General features: G+C 38.6%; 2 pseudogenes across 1 annotated transcript; both read right to left on the reverse strand.

Annotated features, from left to right (window-relative positions):
- Positions 1-3,514: 3,514 nt before the first annotated feature.
- LOC146483609 (uncharacterized) lies at positions 3,515-5,883 on the reverse strand (annotated as a pseudogene). The gene is made up of 4 exons (XR_014863776.1): positions 5,636-5,883; positions 5,106-5,189; positions 4,295-4,846; positions 3,515-3,606 (listed from the first exon to the last, which is right to left on the reverse strand). The product of XR_014863776.1 is annotated as an uncharacterized LOC146483609 (transcript).
- Positions 5,884-6,324: 441 nt separating this feature from the next.
- On the reverse strand, positions 6,325-9,957 carry LOC146483610 (uncharacterized; annotated as a pseudogene).
- Between the last annotated feature and the right edge of the window lie 10,317 nt (positions 9,958-20,274).

Raw genomic sequence — 20,274 nt, forward strand, 5'->3', positions numbered from 1 at the left:
TTTTCCTTCTTCGTAGAAAAAAAGCTACGCAATCAATCATACATTCCACCTCGTTGTTTCCAGAATTTCCAGGATTAACTTCTCTGAACTCGGCCATGGTTTTCACGTGTCTAAAGAAGGCTGAGTTCCGGGTGGCAGAGGTCAGGTCACTTGTCAAGTTACGTATATATTAACGAAAACAGCTTTGATTGGCAGCTTAAACGTATTGAAGATTAACTCGATAATGATGGTCTGTATTTTATTACAAATAAAACACAATAGTATGTAATTGTCAAATAATCACGGATTAATGAAGTTTACATGCTAAATTTAGGTGTGAGAAAGATCAAACAAGAAACCACATCACCGCAAATAATTTCATTTCACTGAACACCATCCCGTGAAAGAAACAAACGTTGCACACTGTAGGGTTTGAGATCACCGCAACACCCCAAGTTGAGATTTAATTCACCACATCAACGCATTAAAAAAACATCACCGCAACACCACAAAACCCCATGTTCCCCTCTCGAAGCATTCCTCGAATCTCTGCCGTTTTTCGACTCGCATACGATGTTCTTTGGGCCAAATGAAGGCTTACATCATTTTTTCCCAGTAGTGTTCCACATTTTTCAAAATTTTCTTTTTTCCTGCAGGTGAAGGCTTCTTTTGTAGAGCGGCCTCTGGTACCATTGACAACACCTCGCCAAAAGACTTTCCTAACTGGTTGTTGCAAACAGTGTTGAACTCGTTGAAGGTGGCTGTCCCAATGTTTCTAATTTCTGTTTTGGATGGCTTGGGAATCTTTACAGTCATTTCTTTGGCTTGCTGCCTTAGTTCTGTGAAAGGTTTTCGTTTGGATACAACACAACTTTTGCCTTTTTGAAACAATCCACCTTCTACTGAGTTTGCTATCGTACAACACATGTAGTCACCCAAGATTTGTAGAGTTTTCCTTGCTTCTGCAGTGCACTGCCATTTTGTTGATGAAAATGTCATCAAGTAGAGCTGCTTTTTTTTTGGAGGGGCCCAATTGGCAATTCTTTCGTCAATGGCTTTGTATTTCTTGATAAAAAGAACTCTCAAATAAAATCAATTTATTCTTAATTAATTATTATTTTCTTAACCTATAACTGTATCAAAGTTTTGATTGTATTGAATTGATTGTATTTTTAAATTGCCAAAAGATTCATTTCAATAACAAAAACGTAGTTTTGCTGATATTTATACGTAGATATTCCTTAAATTTCTCCATGTACAGCCGATATCTTTCTTCAAGTAAGCGACTTTTGAATGCCTTTTTTGATTCATCATCCATTTTCTTGGGCCAGGGACTTCGTATTCCACACATAAACTCGGGAAATTCCAAAGTCAATGCCCTTTTTAAACTACATTGCTTTTTTTTGTTTTTGTTCCTTTTTTGTTTGTTTGTTTGTTTGTTTGTTTCTTTCTTTCTTTTGTTGTTGTTGTTGTTGTTGTTATTCTTCACATTACCGTTTAACTTCCAATAACCTTTTCCAATTGACCTTGGGAGTGACCTTAAGGATGGTCTTGGCAGGAAATTTACCCAAACTGTGGACACCATTTCTATCACGTTAACATTGGGAGGGGAGGGCCCTGAGTCCAGGTATATAAGGAGGATTTTTTTCTTGAACATCTTGCTTTTTACGCTGCCATCACCGTCTTGCCTGATTTATCTCTCTGCTAAGTTAGCGCAAAATGATTTTGATCAAACTCAAGTTGTAGATGTGGGAAATACACAAGACTTCATCATCAGCCTATTACTGCACCCCCTTTCTTTCTTTCTTTCTTTTTTTTTAATTTATTAAGTGCACAAACAAATTACAACACGCTTGTTAAGAAATAATACTCACTGCACCCCCTTTCTGGTATTTAATGTTGCAGGAGAAACGTTAACTCAATGATATGAACAGGCTAGAAAAGAAGGAAATTTTAATACCAGAACAAAAGGGAAGCTATTCTCGTCCCCAGAGCCGCCTGGTCCTCTTAGCCTCTGGAGTTTGGGCACCAGGACCAAGTGACTCTTGGGACCCAGGATGACTAAAGTCCTAGATTCTAGGACTTCCGGTATTCATGTATGAAGTTTTGAAATGTCATCCAATTTCCTGAGAGAATTAACATGGCGGGTGCCAGAGGCAATAACTTTAGTGAGATACTGGTGAATTTTCTACGTCTCCCCAATTTAGAATCGATCTCTCTTCATGAGTAGCAGTTGAATGCAGTCAGAGTTATTGTTGAAAAAAGGAGGGATATGTTAGCTGTGTTGCCTACAGGCTTGGCAAATCCTTGATTTGCCAACTCTGACTGCATTCACCTGCTGCTCATGAAGAGAACTCGTGGCTGGAAGTTGGTGACTTGATCATTTTGGTTGTATCGCCCTTGAATGCGCTCATGCGGGATCAAAAGATCAAACTAGGCAGTTGCAAGTACCGTCTATAATGATTCGTGGAGGGGAATCGTTAGATTTCTCTGTACCCGAAATGGAAGGTATTAAGCAGTTTAAATATCGAATTATTTATGGCAATCGAGAGGTGTTTATTGGAAAACTTTGGAAGGTTTTGGACAGTCTTGAGGTCTCGGAAAAGATCAAAGCAGTTGTAGTTGATGAGGCACATCTGATTGAAGAATGGTAACATTTTTATTTTACCTCTTTCCACAATAAACATAGTATAGATACTCTTAGAACTATGTAGTTTGTGATCATATATACTTTTTAATAGTATTGTGTTTTCTTTGTGGTAAATAATAAAGAAGTGAGACAAACTACTTACTGAAGTTTCTCCAAGATAATAATTCCATCTCTAGTGTTTAAAGCTGCAATTAACCGCCAGAAAATGAATGTTCCAAGTATCAAGTAAATTAGAAAGAAGTTGATCTAAACTAATCAAACGTTTAAGTGCAATTCTATTAAGACATAAAATACACTTTTTAGTAACTTTCATATTTTTAGATTACCCTGTGTCTATAATTCTAGCAGGGAAAATTTGAAGGGATGTGCACATGTAATTTGTGCTGCCCTCTTTCACTTTTAACTTGGCAATTTCCCAAATCCCCCACCCCTTTAATAATAATAATAATAATAATAATAATAATAATAATAATAATAATAATAATAATAATTTCAGAGGAATAACAAAATAAATGTTGCTAAACAACTGCATTTTACACATTTTTGATATTAATAATATTATTTACAGGAAACGTTTTAGACCTGTTTATGCACAGCTAGGTATGCTGAGTGCCCTTTTTCCGAATGTGCCTATAGTTGCACTGACAGCAACAGCAACGGAGAAAACAAGAAATATAACTGCAAATTCCCTAGGGATGGTCGATCCAGTCATCATTGCAGTGAACCCAGACATAAAGCATATATTTTACACTGCTGCAAGACGTCAACGTACAGGTGATGATAACATGCTTTACGTCACAAAGCTAAAAGAGTTGAAAAAGAAGATGCCCCTTACTGTTTGTTTATTCCACCCTAGAAATTTGTGGGGAATGCTTCAGCAATTTTTCATCGCCACTTGGACGACAAGCAGTATGCACCAATTGGCTTGGCAAATTTAGCCAAAAACAGCCTGTTTGCACAATTCCACGCCAATTTTCCTGAAAAGGATAAGAATGACATCCTTGATGAGCTAATTAAAAGACCAGGTAATATCAGAGTGCTTTTTTGTCACTGTAGCATCGGGAATTGGTGTTGACTGTCCACATATTAGTGAAGTCGTACACATTGGTGTTCCAAGTACCATGGAGGAGTATTTTCAAGAAAGTAGGAGAGCCAGTAGGGATGGTGATCCAGCTATATCTAGAGTTCTCTTCAACTCTTATGATATAAGTTATGCAAAGACAAACTTGCATCAGGTAATGAGGAACTTTGTTACCACATCTAGCTGCAGAAGAAAAGTAATCCTAGAATATTTTGGGTTCATTCCTGTTCACTATTAGGCGATTTCGGTTTTGGGTACGCCAAGCCTTCAACAGCATCACATCAAGTTCAAGTGAGGCTTTCTGAGATGCGCGGGAAGTGTGGATGCTTTGTGTAAGGTGTGAATAAAAAATAAATAAAATAAATAGGAATTTCAGTGGAAATCACGGAGTGGCTGTTCTCTCCACTGTTTCCAGGTCAAATTGGAATTTGGAAATGTTGGTTTTTGTGGAGGGAGGAAGACCGGAGTACCAGGAGAAAAACCCTCGGAGCAGGGAAGAGAACCAACAACAAACTCAACCCACATATGACGCCGAGACCGGGAATCGAACTCAGGCCACATTGGTGGGAGGCGAGTGCTCTCACCACTGTGCCATGTGGAGCGAAATCGTTTCAAACCTCTCAGGATTTTCACCATTTCTTTCTCATCTTCCTCCGCACTGGCAACAGTGAGTTTGCTTGGTGGCCTGTGGATCTAATTTTGGTGCTTAAGATTGATGTTGATGTCTTCTAATCCATTTGAAGCACCTGTTACTCGACTCACTGCCTTTAAAGTTTTTTGAACACCCAGTTTGGTGGTGAGTTTCCTGTTTTTCTTGACATAATGTTCCTGTTTTAAATCATTGGCTAGATTTCCCCCATCGCTTCCTAAATGGTTTACAACTCCTCCATGTGTAGCACGGTAAGCCATTTTTTCACTGAACAGTGCCTTGACATGGGATAAAAGTCTCATTGCTTCATATGCATACTTCTGTCCCCTCTTGCATGCTCTAAAGTAGGGAAGCGGGACCTTCCAGTTAATAATGATGCGTTCTCCGTCACCTTCTCTTTCTGTGTCATTCAAGTTCATTAACATAAGACCCATTTAAATTACTTGTCCAGCATAGTTGATAACATGGTCACTGCTTTCTTTGTTTTCTAATGAGTTAAAGGAAACAGGGACAGACAAAAAACAACGGAAAGTCAGAATTTTATTTATTTTATTTTTATACAGTTTGATCGTCACTAAAAAATTATTTGTGGAATGATTGTCTACCAAAGCAATTAGACTGTTAAGTAGAATTTAGAAGTAACAGGGAATGGATTCCTTTTCGACGATTTAATGTAACTTTAAATCCAAGTTCCCATTCCTATCCATTAATTATTTTTTAATGGAGTTCATCCATATTATTAATACTTTTTCTTCCATTGTTTACTGCATTCAAGGCTGTAGATCTGTTCCTTTCCTCTCTGGTTGGTGACAAGGATTGCTCTGTTTGGGCTCTTTGAAATTTGTGTCAGTGGGTAAATATATTAAGTAGAATTAATAAAAAGTAATCTAGAGAACAGAAAAAAACAAAACTGGTATAAGTCGTCTGTTATAATAGTATCTTTTTTAAATCCATAAATGAGATAATTTACACTTCTGGTTACTCCATGGATGGGAATTTTATAACTGTTACTTGATTGACTGATCATCCTTAGCCATCAGAGGAGATGCCAGTTTTAAAATTACTTGCATACATGTCTTAGATGCTTAGGGAGGGAGGGAGGGAGGGAGAATTTGAATGTGACTGAATAACAACAGAGTAGTTGAGCTAGAATAAAGTAATATTTTGAGTTTTATAAGCATGGGCCTTAATGTGATTTTGAACTATTTAAAGAAAGTGTACATTAATTGGCCTAATTAATTTATGTAGGCATGCATATCTATTTATTCATACTTACTTGCTGGCTGTTTGTGAAATTGTACAACTAAAGGATTGCTTTGGAAGATTGTCGTGCATTTCTTTGGCCAAATGACTATTTTTGCTGTATCCAGGTTTTGTTGATCTTCAGTAAGAGGACTGCTAGTATTCATTACTGTTGTGACTTGAAGGGTAACATCAGCTGGGCCTGGCTTTACTTGCGCAGAGACAGGTTCTGCATCAACAATCATGCCAGCAGCAACGAGGCGACACTGCAATGTCAATCCAGCTTGAAAACTGTAGTACCTGTGTGTTTTATATATGTACCACGTAAATTGTTATTATTGCAGTACATGGTGTCATCACTTAACCCATTAGGCGGCAATTAATGGTGATGTATTGTTGCTTTCTAATATGGGTTAGCGCCTGTTATAAATACAATGCCGAGTTCCAGAAAGTATCTGTACTCTTCCACAGAAGTTTTTTTTTTTCATCTCCTCCCTCCTCCCAGGAAATGCCAGTTCTGCTTCTAAATTCTAGGTTTTTAAAACCCCCACCCTCTAGGAATTTCCAATGCCCCTCCATAGGGTGGGTAAGGAGTTTTTCTGGAACTGTACAATGTGTAAAATAACTGTTTATATTTTTTATTTAAGCCAGTGGCATATGGTATGTACTGTTATGACATACGAACATGCATGCAAGTTTCTACAAGTTGCAAAGTTGCAATGTTCATAGGTAAATGTGCTTAATACTAGTTAACACCCTCTTCACATTTTCAAGTCTTCGTGCAAAGTCAATTAGATTAGCAGCATTGCCTCTTCTTATGTTAAGCTCTCTCAACTTTCTAGAGTGTGCATCGGCCACCATATGGGGTTGACCAAGATTCTTCATTAGGGTTTTTCAAGCTTCTTCATATCTCTGGCCCATGGGAAGTTTAACACAACTCTTGATCGCATCTTTGGCCTTTCAAGCACACTGCCAGTAAATGGGTTAATCTCTGAGAATCATCGGTCACCTTGCTCTCGATGTGGTGACGAAAGTTGACAGCAAATTCCTCATATTCTGAAGAGTCTCCTCCAAACTGCATCAGTTCAATTTTTGGCAGTGAAAGACCTTGCTTGAGTGCTTCAGCTATTGTTAACCATAGAGCCATGTCTGCCTTTGGTTCTGAAAACCATGCTTGTTGCGCCGACTGCTGCGCGAGTTGTTGAATTGTCTGTAACAAAACATGTTCGAGAGGGGTGTGAAGTGGTTGCTGAACTGACTGAGCTGCAAATGATGTACTCACATCGGATTTTCGCTGCTCTCTTAGGTGATGATCTCTAGGTGAAACATTCTCCTTCTGGTTGGCAAAAGAGGGACTCGCTGTTTCTGTCGGTACGTGTATCCGAGGGGTGAAGTCACGCTCTTCTGCGCTTAAAGTGGTGTTCTTCTGTGAAGCCAACAGCATAGGTAATGGTACATACGCGGACGATATATTGCTCTGAGAAATTACTTACACTGACAACACCTCTGGTTTAACCGTCATGATCATAGGTGGTGCTGAATTTTGAATATTGATTATGTGAGAAGCAAAGGAAAAAACCTTCAGTGGTAAGCTTAACGGAGGATCTGATACATTAAGATACACAACATGGTGGACAGGGTTGGATTTACCTCGTCTCCTTTACTTCTGTCACATGAGTATTGGCTAAGTAACTCTTCCTCTTCTATCTTCAACTCAACTTCAGTCTTCTTTAGGTCTGTTTCTGCTGCTATCTTTTCTAGTTTCCTCTCCAACTCGGCCCTTTTTCTCTTCCTTTTTCCCCTTCCTTTCTTTCTTCCTCTATTTCAAGTTTTCTCCTCTTAAACTCAGCTTCTTGCTCTTCCAAGCAACGTTCTAAACTCTGTTTCTTTTAACGCCTCTATCCTCAGCCGTCCCTCTTCAACAATTTTCTGCTTCATTTTCACGCTACTAGGAGTGGAACATGAACTTTTTCTATTTTTAGTTGACCGACACAAATCGCAGCTTGCTTTCGCCCTTTCTTTCGTGTGGTATTTTATCTTGAATTTCCACTCGCTAATATCAACATCTAGGAGAAATTTGCGCTCAACCTCGTTCTCATGACTTTCTTTAGCCAGAGCCACCATTCCTTTGTCAGCCTCAAATCGCAAATACTTTCCACGAGCGTCTACGAATTTTTGAAAAGCATGTTCATAGTCGTCCATGCCTTGAAATATTTCTTCTTTACTCGCAGCACCAGCAATGAGATCCCGCACTGAATTCAGTCTCTTTGTTACATCTCCTTAATGTCTAGCTCTCCTCGCTTTCAAAACAATCGCTCCCTCAGTCTTAAATTCCTCTGAATCGATAATCCTCAACAGCACCATCTGCAACTCGCCACAAATTCTGACCTGGAATCCGCCTTTTCGGATCGTGTTACCTGATGAGATGAAATAGTATTTTCCCGGTGAGGTTCTTCTATTGACTGCAATTCCTTCGACAGCGACCAGAAATTAAGGCAACTATTCTAGTACACCCTCAATCCTGTTCGTGACCGTTGTTGCCCTTTTCCTTTTTTTAATCATGTTCCTCTTGTTCACTTTTGGCCCTTTTCTTTATGCTCTCCATAACATCTGCGGCGCTTGCCACAGCAACCTCTTCAGCTGCATCCAGGCGATATTTGGTATCCCTCAGATTAACCCTGGTTACTATTTTTCTATCTCATCGTTGATATCTGTGGTGCATTTCCTCTCTTCTGATTCAGGGTTTTTCAGCTGGGGACCTTTCAAAATATCATATACCATATTACATTCATCATCTATACACGAAACTTTAGCATCCCTGAAAAATACGTAAAGAAAGAAACTTTCCTTAGCGTGTTAATGACAACGAGTTTGCATCGTAACCTAGCATAGTTCGTACCCTAAGGGGGTACTCAGGTATAATAGTGAAGGAAATGCGCGTACGAATACAAATTTTTTTAAACCCCATAAACGTCCCATAGGCGAAAACTAGACTTGAGTCTAACGGCCAACAAAAATTCAGCCCCAAATATACTAGTCCACACCAGTGATCCAAAATTTCAACCCCAATGTTCATTTGTACTCACCTATTCTCCACCTTGCTGTCCTTGCCTAGAATGGTTGCGGCTCCTTTCCGCAGTCAATACTGTATACTCCTGTCACCAATATCACAATCGCGGTATAGCTCTCATTCCTCTCCAAGGACTTCCCAGTTTCGTTTTAAAAAAGCCAACACTGCTCTCCAGTCCCGTCCGTTCAGTTCAACTGCTCTGATAATTAAGCAGTTTTCCACTTGGCTATACTTCTTGTGTGGTGTGTGCGTTTTCTTAGTGCCTTGCTCTGGAAGAGGTTGTTAAAGAGGTACTCATTCTAGGGCTGGCAGGCATCTCAATCTTCCCTCCCCCCCCCCCCTTAAATGCTGCCCTTGGGAATATGTTATCCTTCCAGTCCATTGTTGTAAGTGCGAGAAACAACAAAGTTTAGGCTTATATATAACGAATTGTTATAATAAACAACATTCCTATTTGTATTTGACATTGTTTGACATATAGGTGGCAATCTCCTTGCTTCTTGCTAGTTTGTCTGGTATCCGTCCTCCTTCAAAGAGTGAGAAAAGTGGCTATTGTTGAGAGGGTGGAAAATTACAAGGTATTTGTTTTGCTTCGAACAAACAACATTCCCATTTGTTTTTAGCACATGATGTAAGAAAGTCCTTTTGACGCATCTTTTTTTAATAAAAGTGTCTCGTACTTTTACAACATGGAGTATGATTGGGTCAGCATAATTAAACCATTTTGAATATGAAATTCTAAGATACTGGGGGAGACAAATGCTTGTTGTAAACATGTCTTGCTGACTGGCTAAAAAGACAGACTTGTGAGGGTTGTTCTCCCAAGAAATAAAAATGCCCAAAGAAAACTTCCCACCTCCTCCCCAAATATTTCCTTAAAATGCCTACTCCATTATAGTTTCCTCGATTTAAATCATTTGGCTTCTTGTTTAGTAAATGTGACTCAAGATCAAATGCTTTGTGTTCTTCCACCACCAGTATTTCTGGTCTTCAGCGATAATCCTTGTTTCTTTTTTCCTTGTTACTTATACTCCCGTAGTTTGGGTCTTGTTTCCGTATCTTCATGGAAAAAGATCAAGAGGAAGAGACGTGTGGCACGCTTTACAGCTCAACCCTGTAATATTTCGGTACATGATGGGCAGGACACTAGAAACTTTTGAAGAAGTCGTTGAAAATATATACAGAGAAGTAACTTTACCAAGACACTGGCCTCGCACCCTGCAGACAGACAGGAGACGACGCTGCATTCTCGATGTGCTCCACGTTCTTGCATTTGTATTCGACATTTCTAAAAGCACTGTAGCCGAGGAGATTTACCACGTCCTTATTGTTTACAAATTATGATCGTTACATAAAATGGCACTCGACAATGGAACCAATTTTTAGACACATTCCCAAGCTTTCCAACCGCCCTGGGTATGATTGACGGAAATATTCACCAACCACTTGGGCTGGAGTCACGCAACGCTCCCCGTTCCCATACAGCTGCATTAAACCGTCATACATTCCTTTCTAAATAAACCAATCAGTGTGTGGCTTTCATTTTCTGGTGAATGTTCGTGCCTTAAATTTGAACAAATCATCTGGCTCCTTTTATTTGCCCAGATGATGTAGATCTTTCAGTAACAAAATGGCGGATCTCAAAGAAGGGTTTAATCTTGTAGCGCCAAAATTCGGCATACAGGCTTTAAATTTGCATCAGCGATCAGCAACATCGAAGTTAATTGAAAGGAAAAAGGATATTTTCCTTAATTTGCTGACTAGCTCCCGAAAATCTCTGATTTTTCAAGCTTTGCCATTAGTCATGGACCACGTACCAAGTCAGCCAGGCCACATTTGTGTTGTTGTGTTGCCTTTGCTCACTCTAGTGGATGACCAAGTGGAGTATTTGAGAGGCAAGGGAGTTACAGCGGCGAGTATTAGCTCTTGCACTGAAAAGGAGGCGACTTTGATAGAAAACAGAAACAATTCTGTTGTCTTTGGTTCCCCAGAAGCTTGGATCCAGAACAAATAGTGGAGAACAATGCTTGGAAATTCTGTGTATTCCAAAACATTATGTGCTTTGGCCATCATCGAAGCCCGTGTAATAAGGCAGTGGTAAGTTGAGTCCGTAAATATGTGTCTGCTTAATTCTTAACACTCCACTATGCCTTTTAAAATTTTACTCTTGCTTTGCAACGCAAATTGATTGAATACCATCCTTTCCATTGTTTTTGTTGCAGTTTAAATTTTTGATGTTTATTGGTTTTTCTTTTACAGGGGAACATCCCAAAGCAATAAGATGGCTGTGTTTCGTCATTGCTATGGAAGGCTGTGTGAGTTTTGGTCTCTTTGGCTCCCCAACTGCAAATTTACAACAGTTCTGTGAGTGCAGCTCGCACTTTCGTTGAATAGCTTTTTTATGATATTGTAAATTGTTTTAAATTTCTTGATTTCAAAAAGAATCTTTAGATTGGGCTCAGCTCAGATTGTCTGTGCAATCCTTCAAAACGTTTTGACATGTTTGTATGGTAATTCAACATCCCAGTTGTTTGAATTAGATCCACCTTCCCTAGAGGATTTTTTCCTAATCACCCAGCCTTTTGTAACCACCTAACATAAGACCCAAAAAAACTGTTCTACATTTACATGGGAAGATACCAGGAAGAGCACATTAATGTCAAATAAAATTAAACTCAACAAAGAAATCGGTTTTATTATGGCTGTCAGCATCAACGTTAATCTATCCAAAAAAAAGTAAAATTTGAACCTTCCAAAGACGTTGAAATAAAGTTCAAACTACAGTCATCAATTTGAACATCTTACACAGTTACACTACTAATATATTGCGTTTGGATCCAGGCCCAGGGAAACTTAGTTGGATAACAACAAAGTAACCTGATACCTGAGGGAATTACAGCAAAATGGAGTTTGTTTATTTTGGAACTGGTGTTTCAATAACCTTCATCAGTGCTGTAGTTTGCTGCAGCTGTTGGAGCATTAGTAAGAATTCATGTCATGCATTTGCTCCTGTTGTTCCGGTTGTTTTTTATCATTTGTTTGAACATATCCCTTTGCTGATTTTGTGCTTCAATGATCTGCTCTTGCTCCTGTTTTCTCAAGTCCAATTCTTGCTTCTTAACATCCATGTCTTGCTTCGCCTTAAGTTTAAGACACTCTACCGTTTCACTCCCACTTCTTCTGCATTTCTTCACTTTGCTCTGCCCCTCCTCGGACTTTTTCTTCTGTGTTTTCCCCATTGTCTACATAAGAGTCCTACGCATTTCTTCTGCTTTCAGTCTGTCTCCCTCGATCCTATCCTTCTTTTCGCCATCTTCCAGGTCGTGCTGCCCATTGGCAGACTCTTCCAGAGCAATAATCTGTTCTATGGCTACGTCTACTTCTTTTATTGTAGGGTTTGTACTGCTTTCCTTCAATTCCTTGTCCTTTCGTTTGAATCGTTTTACCAAAACCCCAGTATGGTCTCGAAATGAGCGTAAATATCCACATAAAAAATACAGGATCTGTGATGCTGTTTAGGGTAACCGCCACTTTTTGCCACAAGGCACTTCGCTGAACAGATTTCTTCCTTCCTCTGAATGGGTTTACAAAGATTATTTCTTGGCAAAAAACAGAATCATGTTCCTCCGTCCAGTTCATAATCCTGCAGACAAAAATAAGCAATGCATTTTTAAATATACGTGTACAACTACAAAAAAATTAAAGCAAACCTGGAATATTGAATTAGCTTACGTCTAAGAAAAATTAAATCTAGCTTGCCATAGCTTACGCATGTTCATACATAGGCAACACTCTATGGCTTACTACATGCTGATGATTTGAACAAAGGATCAAAGAGAAATTATTTATTATCGTATGTACAGTGAAAAATATGTCACTTTGTGCCCCTACAATTCACTGACAAATTACAAATTTGAAGCAAGTATATGCAATTGGCGTCAAGCGCGGCAACGCATGCAAGCAAGCAATTGGTTTTGGTTTTACTTCTCATTGGTTGAGAACAGTGGCGTGAGTTTTCTCAACCAATCAAATAGTGTAATAATGCAAAACCAATTACTTTTCGACACCCATCTGAAAACCTTTTCCATGTGCATTCATAAATTACAAGTCCAATCTGGTCGGTGAACGGTTATTTCTTCCTCTGTGGTAGGTGGAGATGGTCGACAAGATCACAGAGTCAGCACAGACAAAACCATTTAGATCGTTGCTGGAGAAATCCTCCGCAACTGGATCTGTCATACATTCATCACCTTCAATGCAAAGTTCCCTTGCCTCCCTAAAAACACTGACCACTCCTTCGTAAATTTCATCTGGTAGTGTTATTTCCTCGCTAGCCGGTAGTGTTAAGGCATCAAGGACCAATCCTACAGCTTCTTTAGGTAAGTCGACTTGATCTTTTCTTTCAAAAAGAAATATACTTTGCTCAGAGGGAATAAAGATATTGATCTTTGCCGAATGCGATCTATGCTGATCTTGGTGGATATCTTGAGCTGCAACTCCAAGATAAAAAGGTGTGGAACTGGTAATTGATCTTTCAGCAATACCGACGAGGCTTGATTTTATAGCCAGAATAGTTTGCCTTTTTTTTAATCTGTCAAATAAGCAAAAACTGTATTTTTTTGTCTTTTATCGCTAATTCTCTTTCGTACCTTCACAGTAGCTACTGCAAGCGTCTCCTGATGAAACAATCACATTCATGCTAGTTTCGATTGATACTCCCATGAGGCAGTCAAACAGATTTGAAGTTGTTTGACACGCCTTTCTATTCTTTTCTTTATAAGGTTCCCATCGGTTTTCTTGCAGGTGTAGTCATTCCCAACAGGTAAAGAAAGTTTATTGTCAAGTGTTGTCACAACTAAAGCAATCGCCTTGACAATGAAAGATTCACAAAGGAAACGTGGATCGGGCACAGAATTTTCTTTGGCATAGGTAACACTGACGGGAAACAGTAGTCCAACAAGTTCTTTCACTCGAGGATCAAACTGCAAACCAGGTTTAAGGCTCATGCCATCAGTAGCTAGTGCTGCAGGTATTACGAGCAGACTGCAACTCTGTAAAAAGGGTAGAACCTCACTATCTTCAAGTTGGGAAAGAAGAAGGTAGGCGACCAGAAGGCTTTTGATGATTCCATTTCGTGTTGTGTATCTTGCCTTGTTTTTGTCCCTTGTAGTCTTCGAAGGTACAAAGGGCAAGTTCCTATCCCTCCAGTTAAATTGGAATTTCCGACCACGCCCTTGGTTTTGGTGCCCTGGGCCCCTTATAATTAATAAATTCATAGTTTTGGCTTTCCTGTGAAATTCGAGAGTTTCCATATATGTGTTTACTGTCTCGTCGTGTGTAAACCGCTCGTGAGGATTTGACAACCTCTGAGCGAATTCAAGCGCGCTCTGTAGAAGACATGGTTCTGGTCTAGTTTCTTTGGCTCTAACTCCTGTTGCAGCATGATAACGACTGGGTCAAGCTTCTCCAATGCCCTTAAAGCAAAATGTCGCATTTGCTACGCCCACACACTGTAGAAATATGCTAAACAGGCAATGAATATTTGGCAGAGACATGTATATTGTTGAGCCTGTATCTCATCGTCTTGTTTTAGCTGTATACAGCGCTAAGCTAAGACATTATAAAGCATAGAAAGCTTTATTGGTACTACTATTTAAAATGGCGTGAATCCCTTTAAAGGCATGCTAGTTTCAAGTGTCAACTTTATTTAAAAATGTTTGACAAAAAATACAAAAACAACACTAACCCGCAAATAGCTAGAGCTAATCTAGGCGGGTAGTGAAAAGACTAATTTACAAGAATTATTAAAGTTTGAAAAATTTAAATCTATATACGATTTGTTAGTGAGCCTTACATACATTGAAGTAAAGAAAGAAAAGAAAAGAAGTGAACATATGGGGAAAAAGAAATATAAATTACTATACTCTAAATAGATTGATTTAATTACGATCATGTTGTAGCGTTCAGATTTGAAAACTCAGAGATGAGCACAGATGAGAGTGGGAATGCCAAAATAATCATCCTCTTTTCTTAAAGTATGGAATAACAGGCGTTTCTCTTCAAGCTGTACTTGGGTAATTTTCGAAGTTCTAGGGAAATACTGTTCCATATTTTGGCCCCAAGGCGAGAAAAAGATTTAAATTGTTGGTTTAGTCTTGAATATTTAATGAGGAGAATCTCGTATCAGTATATTATGTCTCTCTTGAAAAGTAAAAAGGATTAGAAATATTACGCGGTGCTAATAATATTTATTAAAAACATTATGCATTAGAGTTTAAATTGGTTGAAAATAAAAAGTATTGATCGGGATACTACTAGAGGAGACAAAGAGAGGAATGGTATGAGATCTATAAGGTGCAAAATATATGAGGCAGAGGGCACGTTTTTGTGGAACAAGGATTTGGGTGAGGTGTGTCTGCGCAGCTTGGCCCCATACAGTAATGTCGTAGGATAAGTAAGGGATATATGAAAGATCTGTAAAGAGCTATCAACGTACTAGTAGGGGCAAAATGTCTTATTCTGGCGATAACACCAATAGTTTTACTTATGCTCATGCTCGAATAACAGGTCAAAGTAACAATCAGCAAATGTATATACTCATGAATTTGTAAATAGCGGTAAACCGAGCCAGGGAATTTCAAAACAGACAGAGCCAGAAACTTACAGACATGGAAACGTGTACTCGCTGTCCTCACTTTTGTCGTTGTCGCTAGTTTCTTTTATGCTTTCCCACTCTACTTCACTCCTGTACAATATGAACAACGATAAAGCGACATCTGAGCATTGTTGTATATTTTTTATATTTTTATTTTTATTATATAAATATTTATATATCAATATCCCAACGAGTCTGGTTGATTGTTTACAAAGCTGATCATGACTTTCATTGATTATGTTTAATTTTGGTTATAATGGTACAGTCTGATTCAACCGCAAAATTTTAATGATAAATGTTTTGACAATTTTTAGTAAATAAATAAGTGAAACTACTTGACAATTAGTAATCAGCCTATAATTTTTAATCAATTATTATGGTCTCTCTAGGAAAAATAATATTCTTTATCTCTGTAAGATTGTTCAGTGCGGGGCAAGGCAATAGCCAGTATTCAGGATTCAGTGGTCATGAAGAGAATGAAGCCTTGGCTTCACTTACAGATTAAGGTCTTCATTCGCTTCTGAAGATGCTGCTTGGATAGTGGCAAACATGGTTGCAATATTGCCACTGTGTACGATTGGTTTACAGTTCTTCCAGTGGCGTAGAAAAGATTTATAAAATAATAATGAGTACGTGCGAAGCATATTATGGACACCCCATACGACCCTATATATAACAATTGTGTTCATTGGAAATAGGAAGCAATCAGAGACTTAAGGTAGATTTAAAACTGTCTCGCTTTCTAAAACCAGTATTAGCATTCTTCTAATGTACTCGGTCATTTCTGTAAAATGTTCTGTGTTCTGGTAGTTTTCCTTTCTTTTCTGCAAGACCTGGAAAGAGGTAAGTGACTTTTGCATAAAGAACATGTGGATCTATATATGTCACAGATGGACCCATACAAACTAAAAGCATTATATTTGTAAGAACATACAATTGTAGTGTCGTACTTACTATCACAGAAATGTTTTGCATAGACATACTCTGACTTTGCATAAAACGTTCAAAGGGCAAATTCTGCTGCTGGGTCCTTTCAAAGTGAAACTGGTTTGCTTTAGATTGCTCCTTACTGATGTAGTTTCTAAGAGCGTTTAACAGCTGCTTCTTTTTAACTGCCTTTTCAATTTTTCCCTCCGGTCGTCTTTCCAGCTTGGAAACTTTCTTCATGAATACACTGCAGATTCGGGTAGGGGCTTTGCTGCAAAATTTCTATTCAGTCTTTGAGGTTCGTCCACATCATACGATTTCCGAATCGCTCCCCCTAATATGTTTGCTAAACTGTCACGGGGTCGGTCCACCTGGTCAGATAGAAGGCCCATGTATGATGAAATAGGAGCGGTCTCACGTATTGGTGATATGGTCTTGTGTGAGTGCACGTGGGTTTGTGGACAGGTGTTGGCATTCGGTGTTGAACTTGCCTTAGGTGGACTAGTGTGGGTTGGTGATGTTTGAGGCGTAATGTTAGTGTGTGAATTTGGTTGCTCTGTGGTGAATTCAGTAATGAGTTGTTTCAGCTTGTGGCAGTGGAATTGGTTTGTCGTTGCTGCTTTTTGGTTCCGGGATCTTAACGACCCGTGGCTCATCGGTGTCGGTGGAAAGATCAACGACAACTGCATGTTTTGCACCAACAGCATTAACAAATGTTTTTGCCCTCAGTTAAGTGGCCTCCACATTCGCTGATTGAATCATTGTTTTTTTCCACCAGGGCCATACTTTTTTCTGTTTTTTTTTTTTGGCGGCAGGAGTTGACTGGTTGTCGTTGCTTTCTTTCCGCTTGTTATTTTGTTATTTGTTGGAAAGCCAATTTATGATTGGAATGCTAACAATCTCTTTCTGTGAAAAATCGGAAATGAGAAACCCGAATGAGCCGAAGGTCCTTAGCTGCAAGAGGCGCATCAATTTTTTCCCTGTTCGTGTCATTATTGCTTTGTTGTTGATGGCGTGTGCCCTCTGTTTTCCAGAATTAGCTTGATATCAGCATAATTATAATAAACACTAAAGCCTGCTTTACAGGTACGATCAAGTATAAGCATAAGCACAAGCAAAAACATAAGCATATGGTTATGATTATTGCACGTGTTAACATCCTTGTGCTTATGCTTGCGTCGTACTAAGCCTGATATTCACAAGGACATAAGCAGAAGCAGAAGCAGAAGCACCACAAAAGCAAGTGAGAATGCCCGCGACATAAGCAAAACATAAGCATAGGAAAAGCGAATGCTTTCGCTCTTCTTATGCTTGTGCTTACGCTCACGCCGCACTTTTTACTAATGAGAATTGGGGCGATAAAACCATAAACACAAGCGCAAGGCAGTCAACCGTGTCGTCATCTTGATTAACATCGAGGGGAGCTGGTATTGACAAATCTGTTTTTTTTATGTCTGCGTCTGTCCTTATGCTTATGCTTATGTCCCAGTGAGAGTTTACATTTTCTCTGCGACGAGTGAGGTGAAAATTTAAAGCCAGTTTCATGTTCAAAATCAAACGTCTTGAGTGGATATCTTTTCTGAAGGGTAATTAAATTGGAATCCAACTTCCTCTAGTCTTGCAAAGTAAACGTAATTAGTGTAGAAAAAAAGACGATTACTATTTTCAATTTGTGAAATTTCTTCCCAATACAATTTTCATACCTTATATTCACAGTAACAGTGTTTACACTTGACGCTAGTTGAAGGAATAAATCCTTCTGTGGGGTGATACCACCCCTCCACCTGTCTCTATTGAACGAAAACAGGTGGCCGGTCATGGGCTGATCTAAATTGTTCATATTCCACAGGAATGATGCCATATTCCTCTCTTTAAGTGTTGTCTTAGTAGTGGTGTCCTGTGAATATGGGTGTCTCTAAAACGACAACCCTAAGACCCCAAAAACTCGAAAACTAAGACTACAAAAGTGTGATTTATGGAATCTGGCTCACTGCAGTAAATGCAGTGATTGTATTTATCCCATATCTAAAGGGTTCTTTCTTTGTAATGACAATCCTATGAATAAATTTGAATTGAAATTCTTTCAACTTATTTTCTTTGCATATTCTTGAAGCCATTTTAAAAACATCTGTCCAATTCTCTGTGTCTATTGAAATATCTCTTTTCCATCTTTCTGGGCCAGTGTGAGGTGATTGGTGTTTCTTAACCAGAAGTAGGTTATAGTAGTCTTGCCCTATACGTTTCTTAGGGACATTAACATTTGAAATTGAATATATTAAGTTAGACAGCCCCAAAGATTTAATTATTAGTACTTTTCCATAGAGTGTTAATCCTCTCGATTTCATGCTTCGGTAAATGTTTCAAAGCTCTCCAGTGCATCTATTGTTTGAGAATTGTACAAATAACTACAATATCTTTGGATCATTGACAGAATTTGTGTTTCATCAGTAGCTGTTTCATCATTTTCCAATTTAATTTTGTTTATGGTTTTTCTATAATAGTTCCTTTTTTTCTAATTAAAAAAATATTTTGCTGCTTTTTCGCCCTCTTCTGCCCAGCGGCATTTAGACCTGAAAATTGCAGCTTTGCCTTTATTTTCATATTGGTGTTGGAGTTCTTTTCATATTGTTTAAGAACTCCGTCAATGTTATCAAGATTCTGGCTATTGCAGACTATTTTATCCAGCTCATTTAGTTGTTGAATTTCCAAAAACTCGGTCCTTGAGGATTCTTGTTCGGCCACGACAGTGATAATGATATCATGTTGTTATCTGGTGCTATTGAGGTTTGGATGTCCACTTTTTTAACAAATTTTGTCAAGTGCTTGGATATTAACAAGAAATCTATCCTTGATTTCACACATAACATTTTAGACCAGTGCGAGAACTTGTTGACATTCCGATAACGAGTTGTTTGTATGTCGACAAGGTCAAGGGTATCCATTGTGATATTTACCAAATTCCTATATGCCGTTGGCCTCCAAGGAGAGCCGCCTTTTTTGTCTCTTTTAGATAGTGTACAATTCCAATCACCTCCAACTATAAGAGTTGTAATTTCTGATTTGTCGATTAGGGGACAGTTTAGTTCTTAAATGAAACTTACTTGTTGTGTGTGGTCGTTGGGCGCATATATATTACAAAATGACAATTTTAGACCGTTGTAAGTGAGATTGATTAAGATTATTCTTCCGTCGGCGTCACTGGATGTGAAGGTCGCTTTTTCTTTTACCGCTCGATTAATCAAAATACAAACACCTTTTCTATGAGAAGTCCCGTGAGAAAAGTAAACTTCACCTCCCCATTCATTTCTCCAAAAGGTTTCATCGCTTGCTTTTGAAAACGTTTCTTGAAGAAAACAAAAATCAGCCTTGTGATCTTTCAAATATGTGAAAATGCTCTTTTTAACCGTATCTCTGAGACCTCTTACATTTAATGAGATTACCAAACATTTTTGCAGGTGTAATTTATGCATTTAAGGGTAGATTTTGGAGAAAAAAATACGGTTCGCATTCCCCCTCTTATTTGCGATTGTAAACACCAAAACAAAACAAAACAAAAACAGAAATATTACCATAATAAATTTAAAAAACAGAGTTCCTTCACTCAGCAATCCAGTCCATAGTCCCTTCTTTTATTCAGCAGTCCTTTGAATACCGTTTAAAGACATCTAAGTCCTCTTCACAATAAATTCTCACAGGTGCTCCGCTTGGCGATGTCTTTACAAATATTTTTCCATCCATTGTCCATGTGCTGGTAATCATGTTGTCTCTTTTCATCTTGTTTGCTTTCCAGAAAAGCTCTCTTCGATAATTCGTAAAATTCTCATTAATAAATATACGCTGGTCTTCTCGAGACGCGAAGGCATGGCTTGGAAATACATCAGAGGTTTTCAGGTTTTTAAGCTTGGTTCTCGCTTTGTAGAGAAGAGAGTTTACTTTGTGGCTCACGAATTTGACAATTACAGGTTTAGTAGTTTTTCTTTTCTGATATCGACGTTTATGGCTTCTCCAATACGGATAACAA

Source organism: Pavona decussata, unplaced genomic scaffold (genome assembly GCF_977016875.1).
Source record: "Pavona decussata unplaced genomic scaffold, jaPavDecu1.1 SCAFFOLD_38, whole genome shotgun sequence".
Lineage (NCBI taxonomy): Eukaryota > Metazoa > Cnidaria > Anthozoa > Scleractinia > Agariciidae > Pavona > Pavona decussata.